We start from the raw sequence: 10,275 nt of genomic DNA, 5'->3' as shown, positions 1-10,275 counted from the left end.
TGTGCGTTTGTTTTAAATTGTTTTGTGATGAAACTTTTTACCGACTCCTTGCTTCATTATTATTATTATTATTATTATTATTGTGTATTTATTAGCAGTTATTACACAGTATCATCCTGTGTGTATCTATGCTGGGTTCCAATGCAGACTTTTACAGGGTCTCGCTGCGCCGCTGTGTGACACCGACATGGAGTTCAGCTCAGATGAATTCTTACAGACATTCGTGTCTCTGTGTGTCTGATACTTTATATCATGGAAGTTAGACATGTGCATATTATAATCTCATATTTATATTGAATTACGTTGTTTTTTATTTACAATAGGTTTGTCACATTGCCAGCAAACGGTAAGTGCTTCCCTGTGGAGTTTTTCAAGTCTTTACATCCCAACATTGAACACAATTGATGCAAACAGAGGTCAAACACCATACTAACAGATCGTAGATCAAATTCCCATTTTTTATTAAGTACTATTTAAAAAGAACACAGTTAAAAACAAAGCCACGTTTTGTCCAGACGGTCTTCGCCAGTCTGTAGTGAATAGACACGCCCCCTCACCATTACACACCTTACCACGTGACCTCAGTGAGCTCATTAACGAAACAATCATTGAAAACCCGCAATTCAAATATTCAGCATCACAAAGCGCAAGCAATGCTATTAAAACACAATACAAATATTTCAAAACATCCATCCTTTAGACTTCTTTTTCATTTATAATCACACAATATTATCTTATTTAAAATTAGATTTGATTCTATATTCACAATATCAATAATCTATCAATATTACAAGATATCAATAGCTGCCCCAACCCAAGTCAATCCAGTGCTATATAAAACACTGTGTGTATAGATATAGCATCACTTCACAGATTGAACACATTGCTGCATTTTCCAGTAGAAGTATTCAAGCATGTATCTATCAGGGAGAAAACAGCTGACATCGTGTTCTGCATTCAGTCCTGTAGGACTCAGAGTCTCCAATGTAAAAATCCACAAAGTCTTTCCATCCCACAACATCCTTCATGGGAAGTGTACAACACTGGAGAGTGACCATGCAGTGCCATCGCTATATATCTATCTATTTATTTATACAATCTGTCTTTACCTGGCTGTGATCTGCTGGGAGCTGGTCTGGAGAATCCTAACTGCCATTGCGCGTTCCATTCACATCATGTGACAGTGTGACCTTTCAACTCTGCCAGCCCCGCCCACACTACATTTATATAGACTTGAATGGAGTGAGGACGGCAGTCCTGCGCCCAGCTGTTAGGATTCTCCAGACGAGATCACAGCAGCTCACAGCCAGGTAAAGGCAGATTTAAAATGATAAGAACTTGATATTGGAGGAGCTGCAGAACCCAGAAGCACTCAGAATGATTGAAGCACAAACAGCGTGTATTAATAAGAGAAGGAGATTACAGTCACCTCTGAACATCCCTATTCTTGAATAAATGATGTTAAAAGAAACTAGAATAAACTGCTTTAAAAGTTCTTTTTTGTTTGTTTGATAAATTTAGCACTCCAGGAAGGTGAGGGACAATAGCTCTGGCTACACAAGGCTGGTGTCACACAAAAATGGGTCCCCTGTCATACTGTACAGTAAATTACATTTATTTCATTTATACGGAGCAACACCTGGTCGACAAAATGAGTAAGAAGTAAATTATTTTTTTTAAACACAGGCTTTTTTTGTTAAATAAGGCTTTAAAATATTTCCTTCCCACTGATTAGATTTAGCTACCGTATTTTTTTCTTTAAAATATTTGCATTTCTCAAAAAAAGGATAACAACAAGGGACCAAAATCTCTTCAACACAAGAAAAGGGGAGCCTGTGACCATGTTCCTCGTGCTAGTAATCTGTATTAATCTGTGTAGGTATGCGGGCAGATGATCAGTGGAGCTGCGTTCTTACCAGAGAATAAAGACCAGGAGAAAACAATGGATAGAGTTTCTCAGTGAAGGTGTCAGTGAAAGTGTATATGTGAGATCTGGTCTCCACATTGTAAAAGGAGAGATGCCCTCCCTCATAATCCAGATACACCCCCAGCTTCCGGGGCTTCGGGCTCAGGGGGAGGGGGGTCCGGGGGGCCCTGACAGCACTGAACAGATTATTTTCTTCATTCCACCAAATAACCCAGAATCCCTGCTGGGGTTTCTCAGTGATGCCCCCCTTCCTCTGAGAAGACTCTCTGGTGACTCCTAGTACCCAGCGTATCTTCTCCCCCACCTCCACCTCCCAGTAGTGTCTCCCTGAGGTGAATCCCTCCCTGCCCAAGACATAACTCTTCTTATCAAATCTCTTTGGATTGTCAGGGAGAGGCTGTGGTTTATCTCCACATCTGACTTGTTTTCCATCCTCAGACAGGATGAGATAGGAGTGTGCTGTATCAGGGTCCAGAGTCACATCAACTGTGGAGAAGAGAGTGGGGTTAAAACATATCTAATATTATACACTGCACATGTCAGATACAAGCATCCTGCTCCACAGATATAAACACAAAATCAGAGACGTCAGGATCATGGAAAAGAACGCTTGGAAAAATGGAAAATATACTCAGTGCTGAAGAAATCCCTTGACAAGTCTTCACAAAATTGGATGGGCTGCAGATGAAAAACTGACCCCTCATGAAAAGCCTAGTGTTCTGATTAGGTGTTTGACAGAGGAATGGAGAAGGGTGTTACTGTACTACACACAGTATGATGACTAAAACATTGGAACTTGTTATTTTCATATTGTGGCCCTTCTGAAAACACAAAACATCTCTCACGGTATTCTTCATAAGTTTAGTTATTATGATCTGAAAGCAGGTTCTCAACTCTATCTAATGGAAGAAGAGGAAGAGGAGGAGGAGGACTATGCGGCTCAAATATTATTTGCACCAACCTGCTATAGTTGCTTTCATCAACTCCACCTTCCAGAATACCTCAAGGTGGTCTTTGAGTCGAGACACAGCTTCCCTCAGAGTCCAGAAAGAGTCATCTATGTTATCAAAGAGCTGCTGAGCAGTAGGAGGGGCGCAGACAGACTGGAAACTCTACAGGGGGAGTGTGGGGAAAAGGATTTGTCAGCCAAGCATCACAGGGGCTGCAACACTGGACTGAGCAGCTGGGGAGGTCTTTCAGTGTGTACAGGAAATAATCAGGGGGACCCCAGAATCTTACAGAAAGACCAGCGACCAAACTAAACACAAGCATTGACCGTGCTTTGAGCTAAATAAACCCCATCGTAAAAACAAACAGCAGTGTGTTTAAAAGTCCTGATACTGAACCCCCATTCAGTGCATGTGCATTGAAACGTGGTCTGACCTGCAGAAAGTGGATGTGATCCTCTGTCTCAGAAAGCTGCTCCATCTCAGCCTTCTTCTTTCTAAGCTCCTGGATCTCCTGCTCTAGTTGTTCCCTTTGCTCGTTGGCCCGACTCACTGCAGCCTTCTCTTTAGCTCCAATCAGCTCTCCCACCTCTGTCCTGATTCTCTCAATGGAGCGGATCAGCTCAGACAGGACCTGCTCGCTTTCAGCCCTTTCCTTGTGTGCTGAGAGCTAGTTAGAGGAGGGAGGGGATCATTGACACACATCCCCTGACAATACCATGTCTTTGTAAAGCCAGGTCCACACCTGAGCGATCAGTTGCTCAACCCAATTGCTCCAGAAATTGTGCAACTCAGTTGCAAGCAATTGCTTTGTCCACATCTGAGCAATTACTTGTGCAACAAGGTTCCCGCGTCTTCAAGTTTCATTTTTTTTTATGATAACTGAGGTGACGGTTTATTTTCTTTTACATTTTTATTCCATTCCAAGGTGAAGTAGTTTCTTTGGTTTTGACAACCGAGTTGACACGTTTTTTGTTTTTCCTCCCGTGTCTACAAGCTTAGAATCATATTTATTTTTTGACAACCGAGGTGACACAGGTCGTAATGTGTGCAGTAATTAATGAGGAAGAGTTGGCTGTTATTATTTTTTCAAATATTTTAAATGCCATATTCCTTAAAGCAAAAATCAAAGCCGTGTAAAAGCTGGAGAAAACCGTTTAGTTTTTTTTACCGCTGACACTTTTATAATTAGAGCTTCTTAATATGCAAGCGGTGCAGACAGCATTATAAGAACCAATCAGAGCTGGTGAATTGCCACGTGATTGCCTGTGTCTACAGAAGTCGCTCAGGAGGTTGCTTGGAAAGAAGAGCACAGCTCTACTTCAAGCAACTGATCGCTTAGGTGTGGACCCAGCTTTAAACTGTTCTCACACTCACCTTGAGAGACTCCACAGCCTGATTCAGTCTCTCCAGCCCTTTCAGTCTCTCCTCAATGAGATTTTCTATTTCCACCTGTCTCTCCCCCAGCTCCTTCTGCACAGAACAAGATGGGCAGAAACAGATACACAGCGATGCAATATTACTGAAGCAATACTGTAAAACAGAAACAGTAAAAATACTGCGCTATTATTATTATTATTATGGTAATGTACATGATATGATTGATTTGGCAAAGCATTGCTAATTTTAATAGAAACATCCTTTAAAAATGGTGTAATAATAATAATAATAATAATAATAATAATAATAATAATGTCAGTAACATTGGCTGGACCAGTTTGTGTCTAACATTCACATATATGTTTACAGCAGTATATAAAAATACAGCAATTGCATTTTAAACATTATACCATGAAAAGTAGACCACTATGAAATGTGTACAAGAGATTCAACACTCTGTACACAGTATAGGAAGTCTTGACACTCTAGTTTAAACAGTGTACCTTTTTCTCCACCCTCCCTTTCGCTGATGAGACAATTGAATGGTCCGAGTGGTCGCTGTCTATGCACAGCGCGCAGATACAGCTCTGATCGGTTCTGCAGTAAAGCTCCAGCAATCTCTGGTGCTGTTTGCAAAGCTTCTGCTCGAAATCTCTGAGAGGCTGGACCAGCGCGTGCCTCTTCACCCCCGTGGTCTCGTAGTGTGGCTGCAGGTGCGCTTCGCAGTACGAGCCCCGGCACGTCAAACACGACCTGACCACGTCATGCAGAAATCGTGTGAATGAATCCCTTTGAAATGTTAAGCATGCATTTCACATGATATGCTAATAAAAGTTACATGCATTTTTGTAATACTTAAATGCACACCAAGTTTTGAATACTGTAGCGTGCACGGGGGTAGGGGTCAGAGATGGTAGGTGACGCAATCTAAACATAACGACATAAGCCTGATATCTGCTCCTGTTTTGTACAGCGGGATCGGCGCTATGCTTCAAAGCGGGAGGGTCCCGGGCTCGCGTCCGACCTCCGCCTGTGAGAAGCTCCTGCTTCTGGGAATAGAGATTCGCCACAATACATTCAAAATCACCCGATGAAAAATACACATTACATTTTAAACACGCAGAGATATTTCAAGCAAAGCTTCTGAACGCAACACACGTGATGCGGGTTCCGCTTTGTTCCAAACACAGTATCAGAACTGAAGTAGTTTGGAGAGGCTCTCACTGCGCGTCAAAGTTACAAACAGCGCGCCTATTTCGAGAATATATTTTCTTTAGTACTATCAGAGGGCTATAGCACAGGTACAGTACATACCTTTTCGAGTCGAGTCTTCTCGTTTTCTTCAATTCCTCCACCAGTTCGTTAATGATGTTGTTTTTGCGCAGAGCGGGCCTGGGTGTGAAAGTCTCCCGGCACTGGGGGCAGCTGTACACGCCGGTTTGGTCAATCTGGTCCCAGTAGCTCCCGATACAGTCCAGGCAGAAGCTGTGTCCGCACGGAATGGTTGCGGGCTCGGTGAAGAGGTCCAGACACACGGAGCAGGAGAACTTCTCCTTTGGAGATGCCGCTGTCGCCATCGCTGCTGTCCGTCAGGCAATAGAAACGGAACTTAAAACTGCAGGAAGTCAGACTAGCAGAGTTATGAAATGAGTTCACAAACACTGCGCAACGAGGCAGGGTTTGGCAACAGAAAAACAACCGTGTCGTGTTGCTGTGTTTTAAATGAAGTGAAAATGGGGATTAAACACCGGCCACCCAATAGGGACGGAATATTGAGTTTGTTTTGGACAGGACGCTGTTTGTTCGAGCCAGACTCTCTCTCCTTCACTTGTGCGCTGTTAAAACTAAGCGTTGTAGATCAAATAAATAAATAAATAAATAAATAAATAAATACAAGCTCTCTGTCCTGCTGCTGTCTTTCAGGGGGCGTGTCAGCTGCAGGTTCTTTTCATTTTAACCCCATAATTGCCAACTGGCCACACACAGAACAGCGAGTCTATCCCTATCTCATTTTGAAAGCAGATATTGTCTATTTGCTATCTACAAAGCCCACTAATAATCCTTGTTGTGCTATTTCTTTGAAAAGCGACTTAAACACCCCTTTACACCGCTCTAATTGTTTTTTTTTTGTGGTTGATACAATAACAGCATTGAAGAATATAGGCCTTTTTTTGGTTGTGCGTTTGTTTTAAATTGTTTTGTGCTTAAACTCCCGACTCCTCGCTTCATTATTATTATTATTATTATTACAAAGTATCACATGCATAGTTCATTGTGTGTGTGTGTTCTGCCATTGCCCAGTACAAAGTTACTCTGTGTTCTAAAACATGCACTTGTAACTATTTTTCTTTGGGCATAATTCCAACTCCTGTAAGCAGGGGTCCTGTGAACGCTGACTCGTTTCAAGTGGTCGCGTTTTTCTATACCTTGTATGGGCTGCACGATTTTGTTCAGAGGCGCGTTATTCTAGTTTCCTGTCCCGGCTCTTGTACATTCACTGAGGGTTGTGCTTAAAATCGCACGAGACAGCGGAAAAGGCTGAAGTCTGTCAGTAGTGATTTATTTAACTAGACATCAACAAAAACCTACTCGCCAGCTCTTAATTTAATATTCACAGTTTGTAAAAACGGATTCCAATTCTACATATATGTATTTCTTAGTAGATGCCCTTATCCAGGGCGACTTACAATTGTTACAAGATATCACGTTATTTTTTACATACAATTACCCATTTATACAGTTGGGCAATCTAGGTACAGTACCTTGCTCAAGGGTACAGCAGCAATGTCCCCCACCTGGGATTGAACCCACGACCCTCCGGTCAGGAGTCCAGAGCCCTAACCACTACTCCACACTGCTACCCTATGTGCATGTTGTGTATGTAATCAAAAATCTTCCAATTTTAATAGGAACAGATAAAATCCACTCCCTTTCTACTAATTCATTTCTATACCAACAAACATCACAAATGTGTTCAATCTTAAAGATTAAAATGTAATAAGTGTATTTATTATTAATCTTTAATACGAGGCTGCAGTTGGATTTTTATTTGCATCACAGCTTGTTATTTAGGGTGAGGGTTGGTTTGTCTTCAAATCCACTTTAAGCCACCGAATGTACCTATAGGCAACCACTTCACTTCAATACAACTGCACTTTGATGAAAGAGACCAAAGGGACTTAAACAAAGGGATCATCATTCAACTTTGATAAATCGATTGGCATATGAGCTTAAAGGACAGAACAAAAACTGGGATGAAAATAATATGAGTGACGACCTGAACTTCAGCTTCCTAGATTTTATTGCGTGTACCTAGGCTAACCTATACAGATGTAAGCATGTCAATTTTACATTGTAAATAAGATGAGAATGACACACATCATTCTTACTTTAATACGATTAAGTAAATGTAGATTGTGTGAAGCTATACCCCTATAAAATGTACCACGGTTCTATAGTGTAGCTATACTATTATGATTATGGTTGTACTGCATTATTGTAACACAGGGAATTGTACATTGATGGTGTAGGACACATATATTATACAATACAATTGGACTTTCACAGATACCATCGTACCTTGTTCCAAAATCTAGTGGTACATTTTTATAGGGTTCCGTTCTAACAGTATTGTTGCAATAGAAACAAACGGATAATTGAAAGAAGCGGAGGGCAGGAAATTAATCGGAGAGTATCAAGCAATATTTTTAAAATACGCTGACATCAAGACCGTTCCCAGCAATGCTTGCAGATTGTCTTTTTTTTTTACATACATTTCATACCGCAAAGTTAACGATTACTGCTTTTTTATATATTATATGGAAGCGTACGCGCTTTAATTAATGCTGCCTTTATAAATGTAATGATGATTAAATGGTTTATTTAGAACGCAATGTCGATGTATTCATTATTTTAAACACATAAATAAAACGGGCATATTACATACGACATTGACAATACAGAGAAAAGTAGATTCCGTAAACAAAAAAAAACGATTTCACATGGGTGTGATCAGAGCATCAATGTGAGGACTTGGAAATTGCGTCACTGTAGAGGCGGAGTTTAAGGTTGCCAGGCTTGGGATGTCAGCCTTGGGGTGTAAGGCCTGTGTCGTCCGCCTTGCAGGTACAGACGTGCTCAAATTTGTCAGTACCCCTCCACAAAAAACGAAGAATGCACAATTTACTCTGAAATAACTTGAAACTGACAGAAGTAATTGGCATCCACCATTGTTTATTCCATATTTAATAGAAATCAGACTTTGCTTTTGATTTTTTATTCAACATAATATTGTAAATAAGAAAACAAATGAAAATGGCATGGACAAAAATGATGGGACCTCTAACCTAATATTTTGTTGCACAACATTTAGAGGCAATCACTGCAATCAAGCGTTTTCTGTAGCTCTCAATGAGACTTCTGCACCTGTTAACAGGTAGTTTGGCCCACTCTTCCTGAGCAAACTGCTCCAGCTGTCTCAGGTTTGATGGGTGCCTTCTCCAGACTGCAAGTTTCAGCTCTTTCCATAGATGTTCGATAGGATTCAGATCAGGACTCATAGAAGGCCACTTCAGAATAGCCCAATGTTTTGTTCTTATCCATTCTTGGGTGCTTTTAGCTGTGTGTTTTGGGTCATTATCCTGTTGGAGGACCCATGACCTGCGACTGAGACAGAGCTTTCTGACACTGGGCAGTACGTTTCGCTCCAGAATGCCTTGATAGTCTTGAGATTTCATTGTGCCCTGCACAGATTCAAAGCACTGTGCCAGGCGCAGCAAAGCAGCCCCAAAACATAACCGAGCCTCCTCCATGTTTCACTGTAGGTATGGTGTCCTTTTCTTTGAAAGCTTCATTTTTTTCGTCTGTGAACATAGAGCTGATGTGACTTGCCAAAAAGCTCCAGTTTTTACTCATCTGTCCAAAGGACATTCTCCCAGAAGGATTGTGGCTTGCCAATATGCATTCTAGCAAATTCCAGTCTGGCTTTTTTATGTTTTTCTTTAAAAAATGGAGTCCTCCTGGGTCTTCTTCCATGGAGCCCACTTTCGCTCAAAAAGAAACGGATGGTGCGATCAGAAACTGATGTACCTTCACCTTGGAGTTCAGCTTGTATCTCTTTGGCAGTTGTCCTTGGTTCTTTTTCTACCATTCGCACTATCCTTCTGTTCAATCTGGGGTCGATTTTCCTCTTGCCACCGCGCCCAGGGAGGTTGGCTACAGTTCAATGGACCTTAAACTTCTTAATAATATTTGCAACTGTTGTCACAGGAACATCAAGCTGCTTGGAGATGGTCGTGTAGCCTTTACCTTTACCATGCTTGTCTATTATTTTCTTTCTGATCTCCTCAGACAACTCTCTCCTTTGCTTTCTCTGGTCCATGTTCAGTGTGGTGCACACAATGATACCAAACAGAAACAGTGACTACTTTGATCCATTTAAATAGTCTGAATGACTGATTACAAGATTGGAGACATGTGTGATATTAATTAAAGAAACTAATTGGTTTGAAATATCACTATAATCCAGTTATTTATTATCTTTTCTAAGGGGTACCAACAAATGTGTCCAGGCCATTTTAGAATATCTTTGTAGAATAAGCAATAATTCATCTCTTTTCACAGCTTCTTGGCTTTATTCTATGACATACCAAAGGCATGCAAGTATACATGATAAAATAGCTTTTAATTTCATCACTTTTCAGGAGGAATGAAGCATTATTTCAATGAGCTGTAAGGGTACCAACAAATCTGAGCACGTCTGTATATACACTGTTGCTTTAGCCCGCTGCGCGGCCGGTCAGCTGTTGGAATGCCCCCAGTTTTGATGCTTACATCCGTACTTGACGAGTTTGCACAGCAGGATCTCGACTCAATTTCCAGCTTCAGCAGTTATCTGATTACATTGAGAAAAAACGGCCTGACTCGATTTCACACAACTCATGCTTTTATGAGTTTAATATATTACATGTAATATATACGCTGTTCTCAAAGAAATTAGTAAAATTTAAATGTAACATCAGG

At 41.0% G+C, this 10,275-nt stretch overlaps 1 pseudogene; it reads right to left on the bottom strand.

The window, feature by feature from the left end:
• Positions 1–440: 440 nt before the first annotated feature.
• On the bottom strand, positions 441–6,212 carry LOC131696818 (E3 ubiquitin-protein ligase TRIM39-like; annotated as a pseudogene).
• Positions 6,213–10,275: the final 4,063 nt, after the last annotated feature.

Source organism: Acipenser ruthenus, chromosome 43 (assembly GCF_902713425.1).
Source record: "Acipenser ruthenus chromosome 43, fAciRut3.2 maternal haplotype, whole genome shotgun sequence".
NCBI classification, from domain to species: domain Eukaryota; kingdom Metazoa; phylum Chordata; class Actinopteri; order Acipenseriformes; family Acipenseridae; genus Acipenser; species Acipenser ruthenus.
Note: the sequence above shows the minus strand (reverse complement) of the source record. Positions and strands in the feature narration are given on the sequence as shown.